We start from the raw sequence: 27,592 nt of genomic DNA, 5'->3' as shown, positions 1-27,592 counted from the left end.
TGGTGCTGTGAATTGGTGGTCAAACCTTTTAGTTGTAGGTTTAGTTTTCAAGGTTAGGATTCAAGAAATGATCATCTGTAACAGAACAGGAATGGAATTTACATACCTTTTGGAGTAGGTATGTCAGCTGGTTTTGGCTGGGACAGAGTTAATTTTCTTCATAGTGGCTAGTATGGGGCTACGTTTTGGATTTGTGCTGAAAACAATGTTGATAACACAGGGTTATTTTCGTTACTGCTGAGCAGTGCTTACACGGAGTCAAGGCCTTTTCTGTTTCTCACCCCACCCCGCCAGCGAGGAGGCTGGGGGTGCACAAGAAGTTGGGAGGGGACACGGCTGGGACAGCTGACCCCAACTGACCAAAGGGCTATTCCACACCATATGGCCTCATGCTCAGCATATAAAGCTGGGGGAAGAAGAAGGAAGGGGGGGGGGGACGACGTTCCAAGCGATGGCATCTGTCTTCCCAAGTAACCGTTACACCTGCTGGAACCCTGCTTTCCTGGAGATGGCTGAACACCTGCCTGCCGATGGGAAGTAGGGAATGAATTCCTTGTTTTGCTTTGCTTGCGTAGCCTGGCTTTTGCTTTACCTATTAAACTGTCTTTATCTCAAACCACAAGTTTTCTCACTTTTACCCTTCTAGTTTTCTCCCCCATCTCACGGGAGGGAAGTAAGTGAGCAGCTGTGTGGGGCTTAGTTGCCAGCTGAGGTTAAACACGACAGTAAGCTGTTAAGTAACAGAAGTATATTGAAGGAAATGTACAATGAGACTGAAATTTTTAAGATGCTTATTTGAATAAAGATTAAAAAGGACTTAGTTTTTGTGCAGTTGTTTGCTTTTAAGATTTTCATATCTGACATCTCCTTTGTGTATATTTTAGACTATTAAGTGTTTATTTTGCTGCTATTTGCCTTCTCAAATATTGAGGTATAGTAGAGAGAGCACAGGGTATAGTAGAGAGATTGCACAGAAACCCAGTCTATTTCCCTTTTTCAAAAAAGATCTTCAAAATCTAAGTAGGAAAAAGAAAAGCAACGAGTATTGACTTAGAAATGGAGAAAATCTGTATGTCTTACTGATTTCTTTGTAGATGGCCAACATCTTGCAGCAGGACCATCCAGCAATATGGCAGTATAGTATTACTGTGTTTCCGCTTCCTAAACCTGATGCCTGGGGTAGTGCCTGGCAGCTGCAGGTGCTATGTAGGGAGAATCCAATGCATTCCAGAATGGGGAGTTCATGACAGTCTGTGCACTCTGCTTGTTTTGTCTTTTTGCTAACTTATAAAAATACTGTAGAAGTAGATTTCTTTGAAGTGGTTGCAAGGTTATTTTAACTGGAAAGTTAAGTTAAAATATAGAGTATTACCTCTGAACGTGTAAATGTGCAATAGGTGTGAAATACTGGCTTTAGCGTCGTAAATATAGAATGTGAAAATACCCGTTTTCTACATTCAGTGACAGCATTTCAGTAAAACATCCTAGTGTAATGAATGAGGAACAAGTTTCATATAGCTGACCTTTCAAACAAATTTTATTGCTGGAGCCGCTGTTATTTTCTAGAGTGAAGTACATTGTGATAACTTAAATCTATTTCCCACCTTTTGCTGTTTGTGATTTAGTATTGTGGGTCATTTTAATTCTTACATAATTTTTGTACTTGTATCTGCTTAGAAGCCAAAATGGGATGAAAGTATGATTCATTAGTGCTTTCAAGTATGAGAATCAAAAGCTGCTCAGAATTTAAATTTGAGCACTCTAAATATTATACATACTTAATCTTATGTGAATGCCAGAAACTAGGAAGTTTGCATGTGTTAATTAGACATAAAACACCTTTCGTTTCACTCAGGAAATGTTAGGTGACCCAGATGTTGCTGGGCACTCTGAACAATCTCAGGACATAAAGACTAGAAAGTTCTAGAGGAAATGGGCACTTCAGCGCTGAGAAGAGAGACTCCTTTTGACACTGCTTTCCATAAAAGTACAAATATTTTCCGTTTTCTGGGTCCCAGAATGACACGTATTGCACCATGCGTGGATCTAATGGCAGTTTTTCTTACTGGAGCTCAAAAAGTACGAATGCAATTGAACAACTTTCTCCTTCACTGCCTTATCCAAATACTTCAGTGTATCATTTTCGGTAGCTGCTGAAGTGGGCATTTCTTTGTTTTCTTTCAGGTTACTAGGGCTCAGTTGTGCTTTTGCATGCAATTTATGTAATTCTCTTGATTTCTGAGCTGCAGGAATATACTTTGTTCTGGAGGCATTGCAGCAAATTAGCTTTCTTAACCTAGGTGTAGTTTTCCATGACCTCTTAAGGGTGCCTCTTCTGAAGAAAGCACTTGGGAAACAGCCTGTTGTGTTTAAGAAATGGAGATTTACTGAAAAATGATAGGTTAGCTGTTGCTTTGAGCAGCTGAACCTTGAACAGGGCAGCACTGTGGGACTGAGGAGGCAGGAGAGGCTGTAAAGATGAATAAGGAGGGCATGAGTGTTTGCTATGAAGAAGTCTGGGCTAAGCCTGTGTGGGAGGTTTTAACCCTGAGCTTCTTGAAGACTATGGGGCCTGGAGGTCCACTGTCATTTCTGTATTACACGCTGTTGCTTTGGGCATTAGAAGGAAATAGTTATTTTGTTTAATATCCTTGGGGCAGTAAAATTCAATTTTGTTTCTACTGTTGAGCAGCATTATGCCTGCCCTGGAGAAAACTTTGTTTGTTCTGAAATAAAAATGATCAGAACTTGCAGAGGTTATTTAATTAGCTTTTTAAATACCAGGAAATAAAGAGTGTATGTTTTACAGCCCTCTTGAGTAAAATGAACATCTGTGAAAGTAAACGTGCAAGCAGTGATCTACTTTTAGTACATTCACAATCGCAAGGTGAGAAATCTTATGGGGCTAACGACTGTATTCTAATTCTAGAACATACAATTCACACTTTAGAAATGTGGTTTAATTTTTACCTTTTCAAGCTGCAGAAGTTTGCAGGAAGCTGTAAATACCAGATGGAGTTGCTGAAGAATGAGACATGATGATGCCGAGAGTATGGATTTTAATCCTCAAAATAAACCTAAAAACCAAAACCTAAAACTTTGGGTATTTCATATCCAAAGTTATTTTACATTGATTGCTTAGTCATGTAACGTATCTTTGCCTTAGAAGTTGTATGTGTATATATAAAATAGACATTATTGTAGTTTTAAACTACATTTATAAAAATATTACGTGTCTCATGCTGCTGCTGGAGAAAATTTAGAAAAATATCACAGAGTATTCTTGTTGTACAGAAAAGCATTTCATTATATGAAGCAAGAATTCCAGGGAATAAAACTGATTCTCCGTTAGGCTCCCATGTTGCCAAAACAGGGAGCAGTAAAGCTGCCCCACAAGGTTGCTGATGAGACCGGGAAAGACCCAGAAACATCTGGTAGAAAAGTGCATTCCAGATTTCTGCATCTGCCTACTGCCCTTGCCAAGCCATGCCATGTGAAGGCTAGAAATTGGCTTTAAGAGTTGAAGATTTTTAACTTTTTAATTTTTTTGAGAAATTATGCTATTGCATAAAGAATCAATATCAAGCTAATCCTTAAAATTATATAGGCTCACCAGTACAATTTAATCTTAACTTCTAGTGCTATTTCAGGGGAAAGCTTGTTTCTCCAGTTCTGGGCATAGAGGAATACTTTTGGGATGATGCAGAGACTGAGGAAAGAGGAGTCCAACACTGAAGTTGGAGCTAAGTTGAAGCTGAAGTTAAGTACTTCTAGATTTAAGATCCTTCAGTACCTTCAACGTGGTATTAAATATGATTTTAGAGAGGTTAAAAAGCAACAAGCAAGTACTGCATGCAAAGGGTCCTTTTCATGAAGAAGAAATTTTAAGGCTTTATGTTAAACTTCTTTCTCTCTAGGAGGTGGATAATGACAAAATCATTCTCTTATTCATATCCTTAATTTTTTTCTTTACTCACCCATTACTAACTATGGCTAATGGCATGCCCCTTAGCAAGATCAATCTTCTGTGTGGTCCACTACAGCTGCTGTTACATGCAACAAACACATTTTAATCCTCGGTGTGTTTACGTTCAGGCACCCCAGAGATGTCTGGTTCCACTTGTCACTTTGATTTTTCAGAATTAATCCTAAACAGAGAGCTCAAAGTAGAATATGTGCTAGAAGTATTTATCTCCCATCATGAACATTTCCACCCTCTTACGTGACAAAATCTGCAACCCTTTTTCACACAGTAATTCCTGATACTGTTTCTTTTGTTAATGCAGACAGACTGTTCTAAGGAAACAATTTTTCCATAGTTATTTGTCCCGACTGTTTTTTTTTTTTTTTTTTTCCCCTCACATACTGTGTCATGCTAGGAAATTTTTCAGTTCAGAGTTACGAATAAAAGTTCTGAATTTTAAGGACTCTATTTGTTAACAACAAAAGTGTTGTTACTAAAATAGCTGGCGGCAACAATATATCATATATATCTTTTGTGGTACTTAATTCCTTTAATACAATAAAATGCAAAAATTAGATCTTAATAGATCACTGACTTTGTGGAAGTATTTCCTAGTGGAGTGTAATTCTGTATTTTCAGTTCACACTGCCACATACTTTTGTCATTTTTCACATACACTTTACAAGCAGTTCACAAATCCCCATGCATTTTCAAGAACTGTTGAAAATGGTTGTTATGATATTGTGCCACTTAGAGTGGTATAATTGTTCTGAAAGCAGTGACTGTTGATTAACAAAAAGTAAATAAAATGTTGCTCAACCATTTCTGCCATGGAACTGCCCAGAAAAGGCAGCCTGCTAGGCAGTAAACCCTGTAAAGCATGCCAGCAAGCTTCCCCAAAACAGCATTGTGGCATTTTGGCTAGCATCCAGTAGCTGTTGCCAGATATTTCATTTCTTTTTACTAAACATTTTCAGTGCAATATTACAGACTCTGAAAAGCCTGAAAGAGAAGCACCAATTAACAACTGTTTTCTAGACTCTGTAACAGCATGCAATAGTGGTGTTTCTTAACCTTCAGTTTTGTCACTGTATTCTGATCATAGAGTACTTGGTGTTATTATAACATTTTTCCCTAAAGAGAAGTTAAATTCCTTCTTTAGAAGCAAACATAAATTAAAAACAAAAAAACAAACAAAAACATGACATGGGGTAAGCGGTGGACGTTGTCTACTTGGACTTCTCCAAGGCTTTCGATACGGTTCCCCACAGCCGCCTCCTGGAGAAATTGATGTGTTACGGCCTGGACAAGTGGTCTGTGCAGTGGGTGAGGAATTGGCTGATGGGCCACACCCAAAGGGTGGTGGTAAATGGCTCTCTTTCAAACTGGCAACCCATCACAAGTGGGGTCCCCCAGGGATTGATATTGGGTCCAATACTATTCAATACCTTCATAGATGATCTGGATAACGGGATCAAGTGTAGCCTGATGAAGTTCGCAGATGACACCAAATTGAGTGGGGAAGTAGACACTCTGGAAGGGAGAGCCACCCTGCAGGAAGATCTGGATAGGCTGGAAGAGTGGGCTAACCAGAACCTTATGAAGTTTAACAAGGACAAGGGTAAGGTCTTGCACCTGGGAAAACATAATCCAGGAGTGCAGCTCAGACTGGGATCCACCTGGCTAGAGAGCAGCTCCGTGGAAAGGGACCTGGGGGTCCTGGTGGACAGGAAGCTCAACATGAGTGAACAGTGTGCTGCTGCGGCCAAGCAGGCCAATAGGATGCTGGGTTGCATCAAAAAGGGCATCACCACCAGAGATAAAGAAGTCATTACCCCTCTCTACTCGGTGCTTGTCAGGCCACACCTGAAATACTGTGTGTACAGTTCTGGTCCCTGTTATACAAAACAGATGTGGACAGGCTGGAGGGGGTCCAGAGAAGGGCCACCCAGATGATCGAGGGTCTGCGAAGCTGCTGTATGAGGGTAGGCTGAGAGAGCTGGGTTTGTTCAGCCTTGAGAAAAGGAGGCTTAGAGGTGACCTCATCACCATGTACCAGTACTTAAAGGGGAGCTACAAAGAAGATGGACTCCCTTTTTACGAGGAGTCCCATGGTGAGGACAAGGGGTAATGGGTACAAGTTACTCCCAGGGAGATTCTGATGGGACACGAGAGGTAAATTTTTCACAATGAGAAGAGTCAGTTGTTGGAATAATCTCCCCAGGGAAGTGGTTGACTCCGCTATGCTGAACATGTTTAAGACTCAGCTGGACATGGTGCTGGGCCATCTCGTCTAGATTGTGCTCTTGCCTAGAAAGGTTGGACCAGATGATCCTCAAGGTCCCTTCCAACCTGGTGTTCTATGATTCTATGAAAACCCCCCAAAACAAGACATCCAAAAGTAGCATGCTTTGCATTTGACTCTGTTACATTTTGCTGCTGCTCTGACATTGTCTGGAGTCATAATACTCCTGTTCTTTGAAAATGGCACATGGATTTTAGAGTTGCATCTACCTTGAATAAGCTTTGTTGCCTCCTTTACTGTATATTCAAAGGAGGTGTTAAAGGTCTATATACAGCATTTTTTACTGTATACTAATGGTGTTTTCTGCTACTGAAGGTCTGTCAATGCGTGTATGAATGGAAACTATTGCTGCTTTGACACGGAAATAGATGTTACACTAGTTAGTCAGTTCTGTGCTTACATGACTTCCTGAGAGGACTGGGAACAAATGCTACCTCCCCCTGTTGCTGCCTCTTAAAATTGGTTGCAATAACTGTAAGTCAGGAGCTGAGTCAATACTTATTTTCTTTTTTCCTCGAAGTGTACCCTTATGAAGCTTCTTCGTTACAATAAATCATCCAATAAAGCAAGAAAATATCCATAATCCCCTTCTCGTCCCCTAAAAAAGAGGAAAAGGTAGGCTTGCTCTGCATCTTCACAATAAAACAAAATGTGCTAGCAATGCTACCTTGATGTAAATTAGTATGCATATAAGGTACTGTTTTCTGGCACTGTTTTCTGACTAATCCTGACTAAGCTTCGTCGCCACCAAAATGCGATCTAGACATGGCTGGATTTTGCAGCAAGCAAGATCTTGTACAGTCATGAGTACAAAGTACCCTTAACAGTTTCTGATGGGGTACATGAGCTTTAGAAGTGTCCAAGCAGCAAGTGAGCGGGAAAGGAATATATAGATTACTAAATCTAATAGAATAAAAATAATGAGCAGTATATAAAGTAAAAAGAAAGGACTGAAAATGGGTGGGTGAGGGGGGAATAGAGATGCTGCAAAAGGAAAGTCCTGAAATTACTTTCTGAAATTGAAGTGATATCTGGACAAATTATTTTAAAAAGGACTTATCCAAAAAGTTGGGGGGTTTTTGTTTTTCTTTTTTTTTTTTTTTTAAATATTAACAGATTAGACATGTTTCTGTTTCCATCCTTATTTTTATACTGCAGTGTTTGGTTTGGTTTGTTTTTCTGCTTTACTTTTTGATCCTAATTAGTGTCTCTAACTAAGCTAATTGGGCCGGATTCTGCATGTAGTTTTGCTTGGCTGGATAGCAATGAGGTGTGACTTTTGAATCACTCCATGGTCACCACGCAAATTAATACTGTTGCACTGATGGTAGTGAAGTCATTTTATCACTGAAGTGATTTTAGACTTACACTTTGTACAAAGTGAGCCTCTAGCTCTTTGTGATCTCTTCCTTTTGACATACTTTGATGTTTTCTTGGAGCCAATAAATAGCTGCGTATTCTATCTAGCAAAAATGCTCTTTTTATTCTTCTAATTTCTTCCTTGAGCACACTGCCATCAGGAAGCAGACCTCAGGGCTGACGAGCCAAATGCAGTTCGGTGGGGCTGTTACAGTTCTAGTGTAAGTGTGAGTCCTTTCTTTGGATTTACAGCAAAACCTCTTCTCTGTGTTTGTGTCTTGTTATCTGAACCGTGCTGTGTAGTAGAGAAAGCTTTCGAGGCTAACTCCCTGTATTTTCTGTATAATGAAATGCTTTGCATTTACTAGCTTGTCTAAGTACAATTCAGAAATTTCTTCAGGTTTATCCTTTGAGTGAGGGTGGTGCGCAGGGAACAGAGAGGGACACATCATCGTCTCTTGTCTGACATTTGATAACGCTCTGTTCTAAGAATATCCAAGTTTGGTACTTTGACTATGAATGTGTAACTTAGATGCTAGGAATAACATAGCGTTATTGCAAAAAGAACGACAATACAAACAGATCACCTCTCTTAAGAGTGCAGGTCATTATCAAATAGAAGGATTGAGTGTGAATCAAAGTTTATTTATTTATTTATGTATTTATTTTTGCTAAGTAGAGAACTCAGGCACTGGCAGCTGGTGCTTCTCTTATGACTGATTAGAAGTCTTTAATATGTAGGGGGACTTCCTCATTTTTAATATATCTAGATTTTGATGAAGCAAAAAAAAGCAGTCTATGTTTAAATGATAAAAAACCAGTAACGTAACAGCTACAAAATATAAGTGGACTAAAGCTTCAGCGTTTTTCCCTTTGTCAGCCTCAATATGCTTTAAATCTGGGTTATGTCAGCATACACAAAGAGGTGGAACTTTTCTGTTTCTTGAGCATTATGCCTCTCACTGCAGTGGCTCTGCACCCCTGTGGCAATGGTTGCTTGTGTCTGTTTTTACATAAACGAACAAGGCAAGTCTGATGGGTGGTGGTGTGACTGGGTGAGACAGCTTCCAAAAAGCCGGTGTGGGTGTGTTGCACTGCACAGAAGAATAGCAGTTCTTGTGGAAGCAAGCGTGCAGGTCCTTGAGGCAGGAGGGCCATGCTAGCGCTGCCAGCACTGGCTGAGATCATTTGGTGCTGCTGCACATTGCCCAGATGTGCTGTGTCAAACGTTTAATGGTTTTTCACAGTGTTGTCTATAGATCCTGTTGCAACGTAAGGCCCTTGGACTGGAGAGGCCATCAGGCAGCTGCCCTTCCAGCTAGCTGTGCCAGATAATCCTTCTGCATGTTAATCAATATGGTCTTAAACTGAGTAGGTAATTTTGTTCCTGTGTTTCCTACAGCGAGGCTGTTCTGAACATACTGCTTCAAACTACTTAAGGCTCTTTTATATACATTTATACTTCTGCCAACAAGTTTCATTTCGCTTAGCTTAATTTATGTTTGCCCTTCATGCAGTTGGTGTATGTAGAGAGTAACAATGTATTCTCTTGGCCTTCATTTTGCCAGATTTAAAAAGTCCGTCTTGCCTAGTTTTGTTAAACAGTCTCTAGTATTTCTCTGTCCCAAATTCTGTATACCTCTCTTCACCTCCTGCACACTCAAAAAGATTAATTTCAAGTACATAGGCAGGACAGGCGGTCATATTGAAGATAAGACCTCATGTGTTACTCCTCAGGACCTCAGCAGTCCTCTAGCTCTACCTGAAACCAGGCAAAACAGACTTTGCAAAAAGAAGTAGAAAAGCTCATGATTAAAAAAGCATTTAAAAATGGCTCATTTGTAAGCAGTTTGTGAAAATGAGACATTAAATTGTAAAATCACTTATGCAGTTGGCATGTGGTGCTATATGCGTGTAAAGTAACAATAAGTTTATGGCATTGAAGTTATGATTTAATGTTCTTATGATATAAAATGCAGAGCACCATATTTAACTGTTGTATAATATGCAGAAACTGCTGATGCTGCTCTGCTCAGGTTTTATCAATCATTTAGTTTGGTCATATAGACTGATTTTTTTTTTTTTCTTTTCCATTCAGTGGTAAATTTAAACTAATTTTTCTGTGAACTATTTTGTTTAGCGAAAAGTCACTGTTAATTTTGGGCATTAGGCCCATGTGGTCATTCTGAAGTATTTTCCTGTTCTCCCCTGGACTGATTCTTTGCCTCTCCACTGATAAGTAATGGATTTAAGGAATCCAGAGTGAGAGCAATTGGTCTGTGATACAAGAGGCACTTTCTGATTTGATGTTTGAAGTTACTGCAAAATATGTTAGATTGAGCCTCTGCTGACTTGACTCAGAAAGTTAACTTTTTTTGTTCTTACGATATTTGTGTATTTTTACACTGCCTGTCCTTAGTTGAGAACAGAGCGCTCTGTAGCGCTAACGAGACGTTTCTAGGCTAGCTAGTCATCTGTTTGTAAAACTCAGAATCAGGAAATAGCAGCCAAAGGTAGGGGTTTCAGTACACTATAATAATCTGTTTTTTTAATCAGATATTTGAAATGTATCAGGACAAGACACACTTTCATAAACTCCTGATGTCGTAAAGTTTTCAACTTTACTCTGGCACACTAGGCATTCAAATATACTTCAAGAATATTTACATCTGATATTTTGGATGCTTCTGCAGACTATGTTCTTCCGTCCGTGGGGACTTGCCTGTCACTGCAAGTGGTTCAGAGAGCAAGTGCTCACAAGCTCAGTACAGCAGCTTTTTCTTGGCCTTGCCAGAAGGGATGCTACTGCTGCTCCACAGATCTGGCTCCAACGTTGTGATGAACCTCAGTGTTCCTTGTGCATGTCCTGGTTTGGAATTTAGCTTACTGCTAGGCCCTCTTCAGACATGCTTTGAACTGGTGCACTCTTGTTTTGGTGTATATTGTGATACATGTAATTGGTGTGTATGTATATATAAGGGTAAATATTTTTATGAAATGCAGTGAATCTTTATGAAATTCACAACTCAGAAGACAGGAAATATCACTTGTATGACAGCTGATCTTACAAATGTGCAGTGTCATTATGCTGAATATTTTTGGTGTAGCCTCTGAAAATGGGAGGTTTGATCGTATATACCTAGCCTTTCTCCAGAGCCTGTGGTATAAATTGCATGTTGTAACCCAGATATGTTGTGAAATAATTTTTTTGTGCTAAAAGAGTGGAGCCTTCAAAAGTTGTAACAAGTTGCTTAACATGTAGTCTCTTATTGTAAACATAATACCCTGTTTTCCCATGGGTTATGTATGTCACTCAGTAGTACATGGTGCTGTGATGCAGAGACCAAATTCAGATCATGCAGTTCCATAGGACTGTTGCCCATTTTATCTAGAAATTGCAAAATGTGTTGTGCGTGAAGCAGGATTAGGAAAGCGTATCTGTCAAAGCTCCTGAACACCACAGGAGAAAAATGGATTCTCTCCCTCCTCCTGTGCCACAGCCCCATTTACTGAAGGTGGGCAGCTGGCCTAACCTAGACTACTCGGTTATTTCTGCTTCTGTATTCCATCGTTCTTGACTTGTAGAAACTCTGAAATGCAAGTAAATTCAGCATGCTAGAGTTAGCTACTTTTGAAAACTGGGACACTTCTAATTAACTGTTGAAACCAGTGAAATCTTTATTGCTCTTTCTGTGCTTTTCTTATTGTCCTCTAGGCTCTGCTTCTAGTCTGTCTAGTGGGGAAAGCAGCTCCCTATGTGTTGGGAAGATCAGTTAATGTCTGTGGCTCAGACTCTGTGCTGCTCTGCTGGTGGTGAGTGTTACAGAAAAGCTCAGGAGGGAGTGTGCAATTTGGCATGGCAGTTTCTCAGTGTTGTGCAGTGAACAACATCTAGAATCACACTCTAAAGGAGAAAATGTAGTAGGTTGATTAGTTAACCTGGTTTTGTCCAACGTGTAAAATTTTTGAGGAGGAGATCCCAGGGAAAAGGTATTATGCAGTCACACGTTATATCACAGAAAACACACTAAAGGGGCCAAAATAAGGTTTTACAAGCAGCCTTTTTCTGACAGTACTTCTGAGGGGTTTACATTTTAGCCTTATTTGTGCTTTTGTAAGTCATGTATGCACTCAGAATCAACTTCACTGTTTTAACAGTCATTGCTAAATGCATCTAGAAAACTTGACAATGTCTTTTTGTACTTAGCAAAAGTGCAAAGTAAGTGGATTAGTAATTTTAGTTCAGTTTTATTGTTTAAGTACAATGTTCTTTTACTTACTGTTTTGGAATCACACGATAGGAGTATACTTGATTTAAAACATATGGCAAAAATAATCCCCATAAGAAGTTTTGTTTGTTTGTTTAAATTCTGTAGTAGGCTACAATGATGAAATGAAAAACTGGCAGCCTTGTTCAAGAATTTTTATGCTAAAATTTCAAATTCTTGATGTCTGACTTCAATGCTGAAACATGGTTGGTTGCTCAAGCACTTTTTATTTAACCAGGCTTTATAGGTGGCTTTTTTTTTTGTGCAGTAGGAGCAATGGGTTGGTACTAAAAGTATAGTCACAAGGCTGGGATGGATTACTCTTAAAGCAATCTAAAGTAATCTGTCTGCCTGAATATGGATCTTCTATAGAATCTGGATCCTGTTTTACAGAATTCATGCCTGGCCAATTATTCCTTATTCTAAACTGGTACAGATGATTAATCCAAATACATACATTTATTTTTACATGTACCTCTTGGATTTTAGTCTGGTTTAAATCAAAACCTAGTCCACAACAGTATCTGTGACAAAAGTTCAAATATTTTACATGGCTTATTATTTTTAACTTGTTACATAGAAACTTCTCACGTATATTGCTGATTATCACTGAAATTACTCCTTTAATTGCTTTTGCTAAAATACAGTTTCACTAAATAATTTTCATATTGCATTAATTCATCTTTCTAAGCTAAGATTTTTTTTTTAACAGATGCACGTTTCCCTCTAGATAGTGTCTTAAACTAAAGTGTTCTCATCTGGTTTTTCTTTTTTATTTTTTTTTCTTTTTTTGTTTTCTTGCTCTTGAGCAACTGAGTTACCTTAATCTGAATAACTGCAGTTATTCTTAACACTGACCCTTTCCCTTCTGTAAAGGAGTAGCAAACCCCTTTGAGGAAGGATGTGTATTCTAACTTTTATATAGTAAATTGTTCAGCCTAAGAGACAGAATTAAACATAACTTTCTTGAGGCAAGACAATTTTGCTAACAATGTGAATGTTTAGGTGCCTTCAAACTTCAAACAAAACAAAAAGGGTTTCTGAGAAAGAGATTCTTTATGTGGTGGAATCTACTGATGTTGGACATAGATAAAGTGAAATTCTGTTGGTAAAAGAGGTAGAAAGATCCTAATCCAGGTCTCAATGTATGAGAGTGGGCAAGCAGTGTAGGAAGGTGAGGCCCGTAGGTGCGGTGTGAAAGCTTCACAGTTTTGCTGTTGCAGTTATCCCCAAAGCTGTGTTTGGCTGTGTAACCAGGAGTGTCCATGGCACGGATGGGTGACATTTCCCCTAACATGGTCTCTGTTTCTCACCTGTGACCTGTAGGGAACACCTTTTGTTGAAGTATAACCCCAGAGTTTATTTAAATCCTGATGTTTGTTATAGGATGACTTCCACACCCTCTGGTTTTGTCGCTGCATTACACACTCTGTCTCATCTTTGTTTTCCTTGTCATCCCTGTAAGCCCCCGCTCCCTCCCCACTGTTCCAACTGTACCTTTTTGTCTCCTTTCTTTGTATCAGAGTAAAGGCAGACCATGAGGATGTCTCTCCATCTTGAAATAGAGCATTGCTGCCTGGTCCCTCCTTCTGTTTTTCTTGCTTGACTTTTCTACTTGACTTCTCATTTTAGGGCAGTCTGGAAGATTTTGTGGTCTGGTGATCTGTTGAGAGAACAGAGTTGTGAAAAACTGGGAAGGATTTTGCACCTACAGCTGCTCTGAACTTAGGTGGAGTATAAATAGAAACATAAGGTAACAAGATAGCTGCTGTATTTTTCCAAGCTTTCTAGACATAGTTTCAAAAGTCAGTTTCCAGTCATATGTATGTGAATAGTTTAAACTAACTTATTCCAAGAATTTTCTAATACTAAAGTCTGTATTGGCCTCCCTGGTTTTGCCCATCTGATAAAGAGTTTATTCAAACAAAATTGAAAGTGACACTTTTTTTTGAGCATCTGCTTTTATTGTTGCTGTCCCCTTTGCTGGAATAAGCTCTGTTATATATTTAACTATGCTGCTGATGACAAAGCACAGGCTGCTCTGACCTCTACAATTTCTGTCAAAGTTCCTAAATTGGTTTTCTTTCACTTGTTATTTTACTATCATTTAGTAACTCATTATTTCCATAAATTCTCTACTTTTGCTGCCCTTCTGGCGCCAACTGCTGACAGAGGTCCACAAGTGCCCTAGTGTGCACAACAGATAAGACGTTTTGTGATGAGTTCTCTCCTCCTGACCTCACCTAGCGAATGATTTTTAGCAATGGAAAATGGAGCGCACTGCTCCAAGCAGTTTGCTGAGACAATGCAGCTGCACTAAAATACATCCTGTGTACAGAGTATTTTGCATTTGTTCAGTTGTGGTGCCAAGTAAAAAGGAGCGTTACGGTCATCGTCAGAGCTTCAGCCTTGAACTCCTTTGTGCTGCACTCGTGTTTCATAGGGAGATTCTTCAGTTGGTGGTACAGGAGCATTGCTACTGCAGGAGCAGCTGTGATGCCTGAGTTAGAGAAATGATTGGGAACAGCCCGGTGGTCACCATCTCATTTCTAAAAATAATCAATGGGGAATGAATTCAGCCCTGGAGCCTTGCTTGGTCTCTTTCCTCTTGTCCTGAAATCATCAAGAGATTTCACACAACCTTTGTGTTTCTGATAAGGAAAGCCCTCTGAGGCCATTTACCAGAACACAGATTGGGGCAACAGGAGATCCTGGCTTTCTCTACTTTTACAGGAAGGTCCTACATGCTCCATATCATGCAGTGTTGCTGAGGGCAGCAGTATAACATCAGATAAGAATGATCCTGTTTGGATTTATTTAGAATGACAGCAATGAAAATACTCCATCAGCTCAAAAAACACCAGGAAGAGATGGTTCTTCACAGCTGAATTGTGGAATTCCAGAAAAAATTTCTATTTCATCTCCTACAACCTTGTCCCTTTTTATTCTTGAAGGCATAGAGAAGATAACAACCTCTCAGACCTTCAGAACAACAAAGAAGAAAATAGAAACTTTTAGAGTGGAATGTGCTCTGCAATCTAAGTACTGACTGCAGCCAGGGTTTTTTTTCCTGGAATAGCCAATAATTCCAGAAATCAATCTCCAGAAAAATGTGTAAAGAACTTTGAAACTGATAAAGGATATGCTGCTATCTTTGTACTGATACCAGTCAATATTGTGTTTTAAAAACATTTTGTCCAGTTCAGTATATTAAAAGATGACATATTTATTCTGTTTATTATGAAGAATGAAAAGGAAATGAGAAGAGCTCTTTTTGGCCCTTTACAATTGCTCCTATTTCTGCCAAGATTTTAAAAAATATAATGATAAAGCTGCTGAAATGATATACAGATCTTATCTCATGCATGACTGTTACATAGTCTGTTTGGTTAGCAATGTTAGATATATATGGACTTCTAGCTGTTTAATCGTTTGGATTATGTCTGTCTTTTGTGAAAACAAAATTGCTCAGTTTAAGTCCAGTTATAAATAACAAAAGAGTGTGAAATCTCAGTCATTTTTTAAGAAGCCTGCTGCACTGATTAGAATAAGATTCTGCTATTACCTTCAGAATAATCACACAGACAACAAAACAATAAAGAAGTGTACTGCAACACAGTATTCCTTGCATTCATAAATCTTTATTTCAGAGAGCATATGGCAATGTGAATGGTTTGATTACTTTGCAAAGGAAAGTGGAGCTTAAGGAGAAGAGCATAATGACATTAAACAGAGGACTTGTTATTGAGCATCTTAGAAGGAATCCTGGCAGCTGAGGATGTGGGATGATGACTTACAAGAGCTTTATCAGATAACTTGTTTGACTCCTTGCTAATCTATAATACAGTGAATGCAAATGGCATGCAACACAAAGGAAATATTTTCCCTTTGTGATTTATGTCTTTGTTTTCCAGCATGTCATGGTTTAACCCCAGCCAGCAACTAAGCACCACCCGGCCGCTCGCTCACTCCCCCACAGTGGGATGGGGGAGAGAATCGGAAGAGTAAAAGTGAGAAAACTCATGGGTTGAGATAAAGACAGTTTAATAGGTAAAGCAAAAGCCGTGCATGCAAGCAAAGCAAAACAAGGAATTCATTCCCTACTTCCCATCGGCAGGCAGGTGTTCAGCCATCTCCAGGAAAGCAGGGCTCCAGCAGGTGTAACGGTTACTTGGGAAGACAAACGCCATTGCTCCAAATGTCCCTCCCCTTCCTTCTTCTTCCCTCAGCTTTATATGCTGAGCATGAGGTCATACGGTATGGAATAACCCTTTGGTCAGTTGGGGTCAGCTGTCCCAGCCGTGTCCCCTCCCAGTTTCTTGAGCACCTGGCAGAGCACGGGAAGCTGAGAATATCAGTGTTTTATCAACATTATTCTCACACTAAATCCAAAACACAGCACTGTACCAGCTACTAGGAAGAAAATTAACTCTATCCCAGCTGAAACCAGGACACAGCACAAGGCGTAATTCTTTAATAGCTCAGAAATATAGCAAGCTGTAGTCTTCGGAATGCATGTGTCCTACAACTCCATAGTATTAGCTTTTTGTGTGTGCTTCTGCCTTATTTACTGGTTTAGAAAAGGGTAATCTTTATGTCAGGTTCAAACAAAAAGAAGCCATTTCTCCAGGTGATAGGTACTGATTCTACCCCGTCCACATTCACCCTGGGGCTCTCCTCACTTTAAAAATGGAAAGAAAACCCTATCCCATCCAGAAGCAACTTTAGTTTGAAGTTGACTTGGGAATCACAAAAGCCTTTCAAAATCTTGCTAGGCTAAACCTGAAGCTAGAACTGAGAGGAAATATATTATTTCAGTAGCTCAGCACAATTAAGGTAAAAGGAATAACTAAAAATCACACCATAAGTCACTGGTAGCTTGAAAACAACTCTGTTGTCTCCACCATTCTTCTGCAATTTCTTCATTATTCATTTTTTGATATGTTACATTTTATGTTGCTACGTACACAAAAAAAAGGAGTTAATTCAGATCATAACTGGGTTTCTCAGTCCCCTGGCTAGTATAAGCTTCTCCAGTGATCCTCCCTGCTTCGTCTCTTTTTTGGCTAGTTTGTCTACGAATTATCTCCTTTGTTGCACCTAGTTTAGTTTTAACTTACGTAGTGGCAATGGGAACAGTCTGAAATTACTTTTGCAAGTGTTCACATGAGCCAGGAGCTTTTTATGATGGGTAACAGCTAAGTTTCTTGAAAGCAATAGGGTAAGCATTCACTTCTGTAGCTGTAATTAGATTTCGTTATTCACTTGTTCTGCTGGAGGAACTGATCTGTTGTGAGGCAATAAACAGAACTGTTGTTTAGATCTATAAATTTATATCTAAATTTATACCTGTTATTTTCAATGATTTATAGATATGCCTCAAACATTATCTGGACCTTCAGGGATCCTTGAGTGTTTCTGTCTAAGTATTTGATTTTAGGACCATATCTATAATCATGTTAGCCTCTTCCTTTCATCGCTTTTTTTTTTTTAATGTTTATGTTGAAAACTTAGGAAGATTTGCATCTAACTATTATAATTAAAAAGTCAGGTACTAAATTCAGGCTGCATCATGCTGCAAAATTAATTCCAGAGAGTCGTCTCTAATGATGGGGGAATACTTCTTGCATGATTAGATAGCTTCAGGCACAGAGGAAAAACCCTTTAATTAGCTTAGAGAAGATAAGTTGCTGTGTCTGAGTCATTGCAAGGTACTTACTTTGACTGCTTGTCTTTGGCTGCAGGTGCTGCTAATGCTGAAAAAATCTGTTGTGGAAAATGTTCAGGAAGTTTTTTTCCTTAAAAAAAGAAAAATAAGAAAAAGAAGAGAGAACTTCCTTAATCCAAGTCTGTTTTGTTTGTTGTTTTTTCCTTCCATTATGTTAATATGTAAGTATCTTCATTCACCTTTGAACATCAAAATTGCCTCTTTTAGGAGTGATGGCTAAACTGATTTCTATTCAGCTATTCTCAAAATAATTGTCATAGTTATTCATATTATTTGATTGTTAACAACAGAACATACTGATTTCAGAGATAGCAATGGCCATTGAGAGCAGCCTGTCTGTTACCTTTTTTATTTCACTATCCGTTTCCCAGGAATTTTGTTTGCTTTAAACAAAAACTTTATCACCACATCAATGGCATTCTTCAGTCTTTGCAATCTCTTAAGACTGGGACTCTGTTTTAAGAATTCAAACAAATAGTGTCCTTTTTAGTGTTGTTTTTTCTTTTAAAAGCAGTGCAAGAGCAAGGTAGAAATACTCATCAATTTAGAGCTGCCTGTCAAGTTTTATATACACTGCTTAAAACATAAATCATTCAGAAATCATTGTCACTTAAAGGAATATATATCCTTTATACGGGCTAGACATGAAAAGCCCTGAAGGAAAGAAGATGCCTTTGGAAAGGCTTGATTAGATACATGGACTTGCAGTATGCTATGTTTTCTGAAATAAGTATATGTAACAGTGAGTTTTACAGATACTTTTAGTAAACCTTATGACAGACTTGACCTTTAACATTTTTAAGGTAGTCTGATAACATAGACATGCTGCTAGACCTATTTTTTTATCTGTGCCACTTTTTTTTACAGTAGAGTGATAGCTGTACTTATTTTTCATGGCCACTATGTATATCATAGTTTACTTTTTGATTGTATTGTGTCTGAATACAGAGAGATAAATATAGGCTGTTAAGAAGAGCAAAGAAGAAAGATGGTAGTGACCAGTTTTAAGACGCTGCTGGATCCAGTACTTAAAAGGAGATAATGGAAAATAGAGGAGGTTTGAGACATTCCTTTCCTGGAATACACCACCAACACACCTGCTTTTCTGCCAAGGGCAGAGTACGCAAGATTCAAGGGGCTTTTCAGCCATCTGACTTGTGGATGGGTCTGCCTCCCAGAACATTTTGGGTAGAGATCTACTGAAGGGCCCCACTGCTCACCCCATACTGAGGTGATTCTCAGGCTTTCCAGGTGGACATTGTTCTCTGTGACCAATTCTTGTCCTAATGATGAAATCCCTTGATTATATGGACAGATAACACTAGGAAAGAGAACACAGGAAATCAGTCTCTGGCTGTGTAAGATGTATCCTGCATCTGTTACTACTGTAGTGAGGTGCAAGAGTGATGTAAAGATCAGAAGAAATGCAGGATTTTAGGCAAGGGAATCCTGCTTGGTGTGGGATAAAGTTGTTGTAAACAGCTGTGCTGCGCTCTCTTTGCAAACTCAGTCTCACATTTTTATTAGCTACGCAGCAGTGCAGTGCTAATTGTTCTTGCCTAGGTACCAGCGTCCGCAGTGAGAGCGGTGGGAGCTGCTAAGATTTCTTGTGCCAGCTTGTGACCTTGCGGTGGGCTGTGTATGATGTAGCTCTGGTACTTGTTTGTCTAATACTGTACTGCCTAATGCAGTTTGGGAATCCCTCTTCCAGGTGATTTTGACATGGTAGGAGCAACAGAATTAATCCTTGCCTGAACAGGGCAGGCAGGAACTGGAACAATTTTCTCAGGTGATTTCAGTATGCTCTTGGAAGTTGTCTTGGTTCCCAACCATTTCAGGCTCAGGATACTGGAAATTATTTCTAAAGCCACCATGCATCAGGGAGCTGCATCACAGAATCTGTATTTGAAGTGTTAGTTCTCCAGTTTGCAGTGTGGCAAGGAAGCATCATCATCCTGGGGTCATCTCTGTCCTGCTTTCAACATCGTGTAATTACTGTTTGGGAGTTGAATTACTTAGAGTTCTGTGTTTCATACCCAGTAAAGGGATGAATTTTATTTACTGCCTCAAGAGCTGGTTATTTCATGTGTGGATAGGTATATTTATGGAGTTTTGAGAAAGACTTGTTCGGTCACTGCCTCTGCTCTACCAAGATTTGTTTCTTCTATCCAAGCAATAGATTATCTTTCTTGATGAAGAGGAAGCCATGTAAGCTGTACTTAAAGGATGTAAAAGATTTTTTATTTTTTTTTTAATTTTTCTAATCTAATGTGCAGTGAAAATTTTTTTATTGCAAGATGTCACACTTCCTTATTCCCTCTTACAATTTCCCTTCTCATCCCGAATAACATGTTCTTCACAAATCTAAGAACAATGCGGGGAAGGAGTCTGTTGGGTTTTAGTGGTAGTCATCTTTCAGTGATTTGTAAAAAGTTTTTACAGTCACATTAGTTTAAGCAGACACTTCAAAAAAGGTAAAAGAAGCTCTGTACTAATCTCTCTAAAGTGACATTGATCTAGGGAGAGTGCTGCTTTTAATTCCCATACTATTTTATTTCCTACAAGTCCTTAATGTTCTTATTTGTAGCTATAAACATATATTTTTCTCTAGAACAGATTATATTTTAATCTCATCCGGAAAAAAGTTTCAATATTTATGTTCTTGAATTAATTTGGTGATTAGTTTATTTTTAAATACTGAGTTAGGTGACTTTACATTGGTAAACGATGACAATAGTTAAAGGAAAGAAAGATGCTTCTGAGGTCCCTGCACTACCTGCAGTGTAAGTTCTCAGAACGTTTTACTAGAAAATGTTAATTTTATTTTACAGCTAAAATTAACTGCAACTGTGAAAATTATGCCAAACTTCTTTGGATCTTGTTTGCCCTAGTTTAATAAGAAAACTTCTGCTTTTAGTTTGAAACTGTTTTTCACTTTCCGCTTTTTGGCAAACCACATAATGAAATGGAGGCATCTATTCTGCAGTTGATAAGAAGCGATTAAGCATTTGTTAGTGTGGTACTGTTTTATTTGTCACCGTGGAAGAAACCCCTTTCTTAAAACATTTGAAGGAGAAGCTATTTTAATAGAGTTTATTTTTGTTGAATTTCATTATATATATTCAGTAGAATGGATGACTTTTACCTTATATTTGTTTCAGAAAACAGCAGTGCAGATTTTTGTTGAATTTGTCAAAACACAGCTATGTCTGTTGCAAACAAATGAGAATTGGAAGTCAGTGTCAATTCTGCTGCAGTTGTTAGGACATTTTTAAGACCTGAATCTTAGCAGCATTTGGACTCATAATAGGCAAAATGTAGTGAGAGGATCTAAGTCAAGATACTGGTTTAACTTTTAGGTTGCTCTGTGTGGGGTCAGGAGTGGGACTCCATGATCCTCACGGATCCTTCGCAACACAGGATATTCTGCGATTCTATGAAGAAAGCCTGTAACTATTGCATTAAAAAAAAAAAAAAGCTAGCATTTGCTTTAGATTCACTTCACTTTCTTTTAACCTTTAAATCAGAGTACATTGAAAATATTATGTCAGATAAACTGAGAGTGCAGCGTTTCAAAGAGAGTGATATCATGGAGATTGAACTGTGACTTAGATCCGATTCTCTTGTTATGATGATCAACTCTGGGCAACCCAAAACCGCGTTAGTTTTTGGATGTTAGCGGGGAGGGCTGCACTCTATTGTACAAACTCAAGGCTTTCACCAATCATCAGAAGACAACTAGCAGCTGCTGTGGGCCAAAATCTTTCTCCTGCTGCCATAAACACGTTTTCGTCATTGACTCTCTGATGTTTAAAAAAAGAAATCAAAGAAAAGTTACTCAGCTGGAACGTGGGGGAACGGTGTTGTGTTATCTCTATTAGTCCGTGAAATCAGATACTGAAGAATAAGTTTGTTTTCTGTTACTTTGGTTTTGTAATTAAATTGCTACAGCTTATTTATGCCCAGAAATAAGGCTAGTACATCATCAGGTGGCTGGAAGATAGTAGCTCATGTTTCTGTTATGTAGTAAGGGTTAAAAATAGACATGCGTAAGCTAGGGTATTTGCATTTTTCTGAAACACATCAAGAAAGAACACAAGAGATCTGTGTTTCTCAGTTGTCCAAAGATAGGCTCTCCTTTCACCCAGGGGACTGCTGATCAGTAGAACCCGCTAGCAAAGAATGAGTATTATGGAGAGAGTCTGAAGTAACTGTTCCGTAGGTGAGCAGGGCTGAAATGCAAAGTATGTGATTTGAGACCCACCGAAGAGCAGGAAACTCCTGTTCCTGTGTCTTGTGGAGCTGAAAGCATGAACTGAAGAGTAACTGGGGAAGACCAAGGTAGCCAGAAAATGGGGATCTGGTATGCAACAAGCTATGGTAACTTAGTTTTAGATGGTAATGCCTGTAGAAAACAGCAGTGGACTTATGGGATTGAATTCTCTTCAGATGTCAGACTCATTCTTTATAGGGAACAATAAATCCATTCCTTAGTGCTTAAGAGCCCTGGACCAGGGTGGCAGCAGACATGAATAGGATGTGACTGATAGGAATAGGAGGCTTCTGTCTTGACTAAATTGTAATGAAAGGTCCCTCCTATGACTTAACATGTAGTTACTGTTGCTGTTTCAGTGTCCTGCTGTCACATTGAGAATTGCATGGAGAAAATATGCTTACCTTAACTGCGCTACTTTCCCTTTTCTTCGGTATTTGACTTTCTCTGTTTGACCTCTGAAGACCCATGTCTCAACTGAAACTGCCCTGCTTCTTTCTTTTCTTCTGCAGATAATACTCCTTCCTCTTTCCTCTATTATGAACATTTGTGACCAGTGAACAAGTTGGAAAATCTAAGTTGTGCTAATAATAAATGAAAGATTTTAAAGATATCTTGGCTAATCAAGATAATGTAGTTAAGTATGTTATTACTGAAAGCTAGATCTGGTGAGCCTTTGTAGGTTTTGGAGTTGGAATGGCAATTCAAAATGAATCATTTTGTATTAGAGTGTTTTCATATAGTTTCTTCCATGGTCATTTTTCAAAATAGAATTCTGCATAATTGACTCTACATTTTGCCCCAGTTTGCAGATTACCCCCCTGCCTATGTCCTGGGATGATGGCAGACTCCAGGCACATGTCCACGTATCAAACTAGTTATTTTCCTGCAGTTTTATTTCCTTCATATTTCTTAAGGGCAATCCTTTCCAGCCCTTTAATACCCACAACAAGGAACAACACAGCAAGCTAGCTTAATTCACTTTGTTTCAACCTGGGCATTGTTTGTATTCATCAGCAAGACAGGATGAGCTGTGGAGGAGACAACATTGCTTCTTACATCTCTGAGCATGTGCCCAGGCACCTACATGAGAAACCCTGAAACTCTCCAGGAGTGCTGAAGTCTAGGTTATCATGATCACAACTTGCTCTGTTCTTACATTTTTGTTATTAACAATATGCACCAAGTGCAGCTTGTTGTCATTAGTGCATGGATGTTCATCTTGTTTTTTGTATTACACCCTTACCAGCAGTTCAGTGTTGTGCTCAGTAGAATACCAGTAACAAAGTTAGCCAGAGATAATGCTATAGGTTGTTGATGGATTTATTCCCCCCCTCCCCACCCCAGTGTAATGTGCAGTGTGATTAGAGATTATATCATAAGTGGAAAACCATGTTATTTTAAAATGTAAATAAATGCAGCTGTTTTGAAGAAACAAAGGTACCAATTCAGAGTTCTAACAATATAAGGAAAATGTGCAAACCCAGCATTCTGCTAAAGAACAATTTGTCCTGCAAAGTGAACAGCAAAGCTTATCCTTTCAAGTATTTATTCTGTTAAGACTGAAAAATATTAAGCCACTACCATTGGGGTACAATGGGTATACAGCTCTTCATTTTTTCTGCCATCGGGGTACAATGGCTATATGATTCTTTGTTGCCTTCGATTGCAAGACAAAGAATAAGAAGAAATCCAAGATGAAACAAATTCTGTTTCAACTGACTTATATCATTAATATTTGATTTATCTATTTTTGTTACATGAGATGAGAGTAATAATGATTTTACTAATAGGGATGAACATCTCGGTGTAAATTTTCGAAAGATTGATTTTACTGCTATTATCAGTGGCAAAATAAGAAAATAATGGCATGATGCAGCAGGAGTTGTACTGATTCTAGACTTGCTATCTATTTAACATTTAAACTTACATTTGTATCAGAAACTAAATAGGATGACATTAAAATTAGAGATGATTAGGTGAACTGTTATGCCAGTTATGAAAAATCCAAAAATAGCTTCAGGCATAGTAAGCAAGCTCACTATACTAATGTAAAATATTTTACTATTGTTAAAAATTAAAGTACATTCAAAGTGTTATTTAAACTCCCAGAAAAATAAACATCACAATTTTTAGAGTTATTGTTTTGAAAATGTGTTACCTACACAGATAACCATTTTCACAGCATTTGGCTGGTATCAGAGAAAATAATGTACAAAAAAAATCATCAAGCTTAAAGAGAAATAGTGATGTCTGTATTACTCTTTGTCTCCTCCCTCTGCACTTCTTAATATGAAATTCTTATTATTAATTGTCAGAAACAACTACAGAGCAGTGATGCACAGCTCTAATTTTGTTTTCCTTGGATACTGTATTGTTATTTTCACTTAAAAAAAAAAATTGTGCTTGCTAGAAATAGCTATGAGATGCACAGATCAGAGTGATTGTCATGGGAACACTTTATAATTCTTTGAAAATTTATCATAATCTTGCTGTACTGCAGTTTCCTCATGTGGACTATGAAAACGTGTTACTTTCCTGCCCTTCACAGGAGCCATGAGAATGAAGCCGTGTCTAGCCAGAAGGTGTCAGGGATAACACAAAATTGTAAGATAACTTTTTTTGTGAGATTCCTTTGCATTCACATACACAATTACGAAGTTTGCTTTTTGTTCCTATTTTCTGCATTTGGTGTTTCATATTCCCTTTGCTTATAGATGGACTATTAACAGAATCATAGAATGATTGAGGTTGGAAAAGACCTCTGACGTCATCGAGTCCAACCATTAACCTAACTGGCAGGTCCACCTCTAAACTATTCCTCCTCTATTCATGAGCAGCAAGCTACCTGTTTTAGCAAAGTATTAGGACAAAATGGCGTCAGGGGCCAACAATATACATTGCCTGCCTTGCTGCGCGTAACAGTTTCCTCATAGCAAAGTCCCCTTTGCATTGGGGCAGAGCCAGAGGAGGGAGAGCTGCTGCCAAATGAGGTGGTTAAGTTAAGATCTGCAGGGTGTCACTACCACTTTTAAATCCGTGGTGGTGCCTGTAAGGTGGTGAAAATTGGCTGTGGTAAGGATTGTTCGCTTACCTGTAGGTGGAGGGGCTTTGCTGTGGTTTCTTGTTAGTAGGCTGTGCATTGAGGCAGACAACTTCTCTGCTCAGTTTTTCAGGCAAATCCATTTTGGGGAGACTTCAGAAAGCTGAAGGGAATGCAGTTGTGAGGGGCGGTTGCTAATTAATCTGCAGCCTGAACCTTTTTCAGGCAAAATTTAATGTTTTCTTTTTCGATCAGGCTGATTGGCCCATTTATAATTCTACCTTTTAAAAGGGAGATGTGGTGAGCCATCTCTGTGGCACGCTCAGGGGTTAGCCTCTGCAGGAAGAGGGAGGTGACTGAGGGTGGAGTGATCCAGAATGTTCCGGAACAATCTGGAATCGCTGAGGGTGGGATTGGATTGAGGACCCTCTCGGCAGCCAATCGGGGAGCATCTTAGGGAGAGGCGGGCCAATCGCAATGCGTGGTGCCCCCAGATGCTACCTGTGGGAGGGCCCTGGAGGCAGCTGCTGTGGAGCTAGGAGGCCCCAGCCCTGAGGGTGGAGGAATGGGGCAGGAATGCTAGATGTGAGGGTGCTAGGGTGGGGGGAGAAAGGGGCCGTCTGGGGAAGGTTTGGCCTGCCTCTGCCAGAGGAGAGAGTAAGGAGCTCTGAGAGACTGAGGTGGGAGGAAGCCGGTGTGTGAGGGGCCGCTGAAGCCAGCGTTTCAGCTGGCTGCGGACCCAGGTGACCCCTTGTAAAGTGAGGTGTATATGAGTGTGAAAGAGTAACTACGAACAATAGATGTGATATCAAGCTTGGTTTGATAAAGATGCTAATTTGTTTGAATGCTCCCCTCATGCTGCATCTGTTTAACCCTTGACAGTTGATGAAGAAATACTTTCGAGGAGTATAATATCAGATTAAATGTAAGAGTCTTATCTAGGTTTATGCAGACACTTTTGGTATGTTGTAGGTGTGTGTCTGACTTACATGTCTTGTTTAGATACTTGTTTATTTAATATTTATGCAAAAGAAAAACCGTGCTGCTTGTTTCTTACACAGGTGCTACTCAGCCTCTTTATAAATGCAGCCATTGCATTTCAGGAGACAAGAGTATAAGAGTGCCATAATGTTCCTACCCTGTTATACAGGTGTTTTTTCTTTGGAACTGCAGTATAAGAAAAGCTAAATGATTGTGATTGTATGTGAATAAATAGAACTTCTTTAGCCCTGGAAATCCTCGTATCATTAAATTCCCAGTTTCAAAATTTTCTAAGCTTTAGTTGCATATCTGCTTGTTCTGTATGTGTGTGTGTTGTGCTTAATTTAAACTGTCTTGGTTACTACAGTATTAAATATTGTCTATGTGCTTGTGAATGTATAAAATAATGGAAGAAATAGAATTATGGTAGTGATGCATGGATGTGTTTTTGAAATCATACACAAGCATGAGTAACCACCAAGCTATTCATGCAAGAGTTTTTGGATTTATTGAGACTACTTACTGAAAATGTTAAATGTACTTATGTTACCATAAAAAAGTGTATTTTAAATCGCTGTGTTTGAGCTGATAGAGCTGTGCTTGTTTTGTTAGTGTTATGGTCAAATGACTTCAGAAAAGACATATTTCGGAGTATATTCCCTCTGTTGCTGAAGTCAAGGCTGTTACTTGAAGGGTAGGTGGTAGAATACATTCAAAAGCATTAGTTATAAAACAAACCAATTCTTTCTCTAGAAAGCTTTGATTTATGAACGTCAAATTAACTTTTCCAAACTTGCTGTAATTTATCTCAAATACGGGAATTTTCAAGGTAAAATTTTGATGCAGTATTAATCAATAACAATGTCTTCTAGGATGATGGGGACGTAACTCAACAGATATATTTGGAGCAGCTGTCGTTCTCCTGGCTGACAGAGGGACCAGAAAGAAAAGTAAGAAAAACTTGTTATTTTCACAAGAAAGTGTGTTTTAAATTCTACCTAAATTCTTTTTTTTTTTTTTTTTTTTTTTCCTTCGCTAGCTTAATAATACAAAAATTATGTTAGGAGTTTAGATGGAGAACTATTGAACAGATAAAACGCATAAAGATTAAACTGTGTAACTAGTATTGTAATAATATTAAAGAAAGTTAGTGTAATAGTTTATTAAAATGGGAATCTCCAGAGATATAAAAAAATGTGTTGTTTCTTCTCTTATGCATGTACAAAAAATAGATTTATTATTCTTCATTGATTGCCTCATTCTGTTGGAGGACATTTCTGGCAGTAAAGCAGTAGACCTGTCACATCCATCATGATGTGTCAGAGATCTGTCAGGTCTATGGCTCTTTTTGAACTTTGCTGTTTCAGAAAAATGTAGCTGAGCATTATAGGCAGAAGTTTGACATTTCCAAGATGAAAATCAATCTTCTTTTATGTGGTGTTTCTCAAACAAGACTTGTGCTTTGATTGCACAAATAGTGGTTTCACATGTTTGGGGGGTACAACATAGATGTAGAATAATTTGGGTAACAGATTTGACAGGTGTTCTGGAATGAATATAAATTGAAGAAATGATGATATAAGAGGTACTCAAGGCAGATGGCAAATCAAAGATTGATCTGCTGTTGTCACAAATATGAACCTAAAGGTATGACCTTGTATTTCTCTTCAA

At 38.7% G+C, this 27,592-nt stretch overlaps 1 protein-coding gene across 4 annotated transcripts in view; it reads left to right on the top strand.

Annotated features, from left to right (window-relative positions):
- Nucleotides 1–27,592, top strand: part of PCDH15 (protocadherin related 15) — an 853,821-nt gene that overhangs the window by 174,852 nt on the left and 651,377 nt on the right. For all 4 annotated transcript variants that reach the window (XM_087765707.1, XM_087765706.1, XM_087765705.1 and 1 more), the window contains exon 3: nt 26,794–26,871. The gene's annotated coding sequence lies outside the window, so the exon portion shown is untranslated. The remainder of the gene's footprint in view (nt 1–26,793; nt 26,872–27,592) is intronic.

The sequence above is a fragment of the Nipponia nippon genome, unplaced genomic scaffold, assembly GCF_047370975.1.
Source record: "Nipponia nippon isolate SJK-2023a ecotype South Korea unplaced genomic scaffold, ASM4737097v1 scaffold_3, whole genome shotgun sequence".
Taxonomy (NCBI): Eukaryota; Metazoa; Chordata; class Aves; order Pelecaniformes; family Threskiornithidae; genus Nipponia; species Nipponia nippon.
This window is presented reverse-complemented; position numbering and strand designations above follow the sequence as displayed.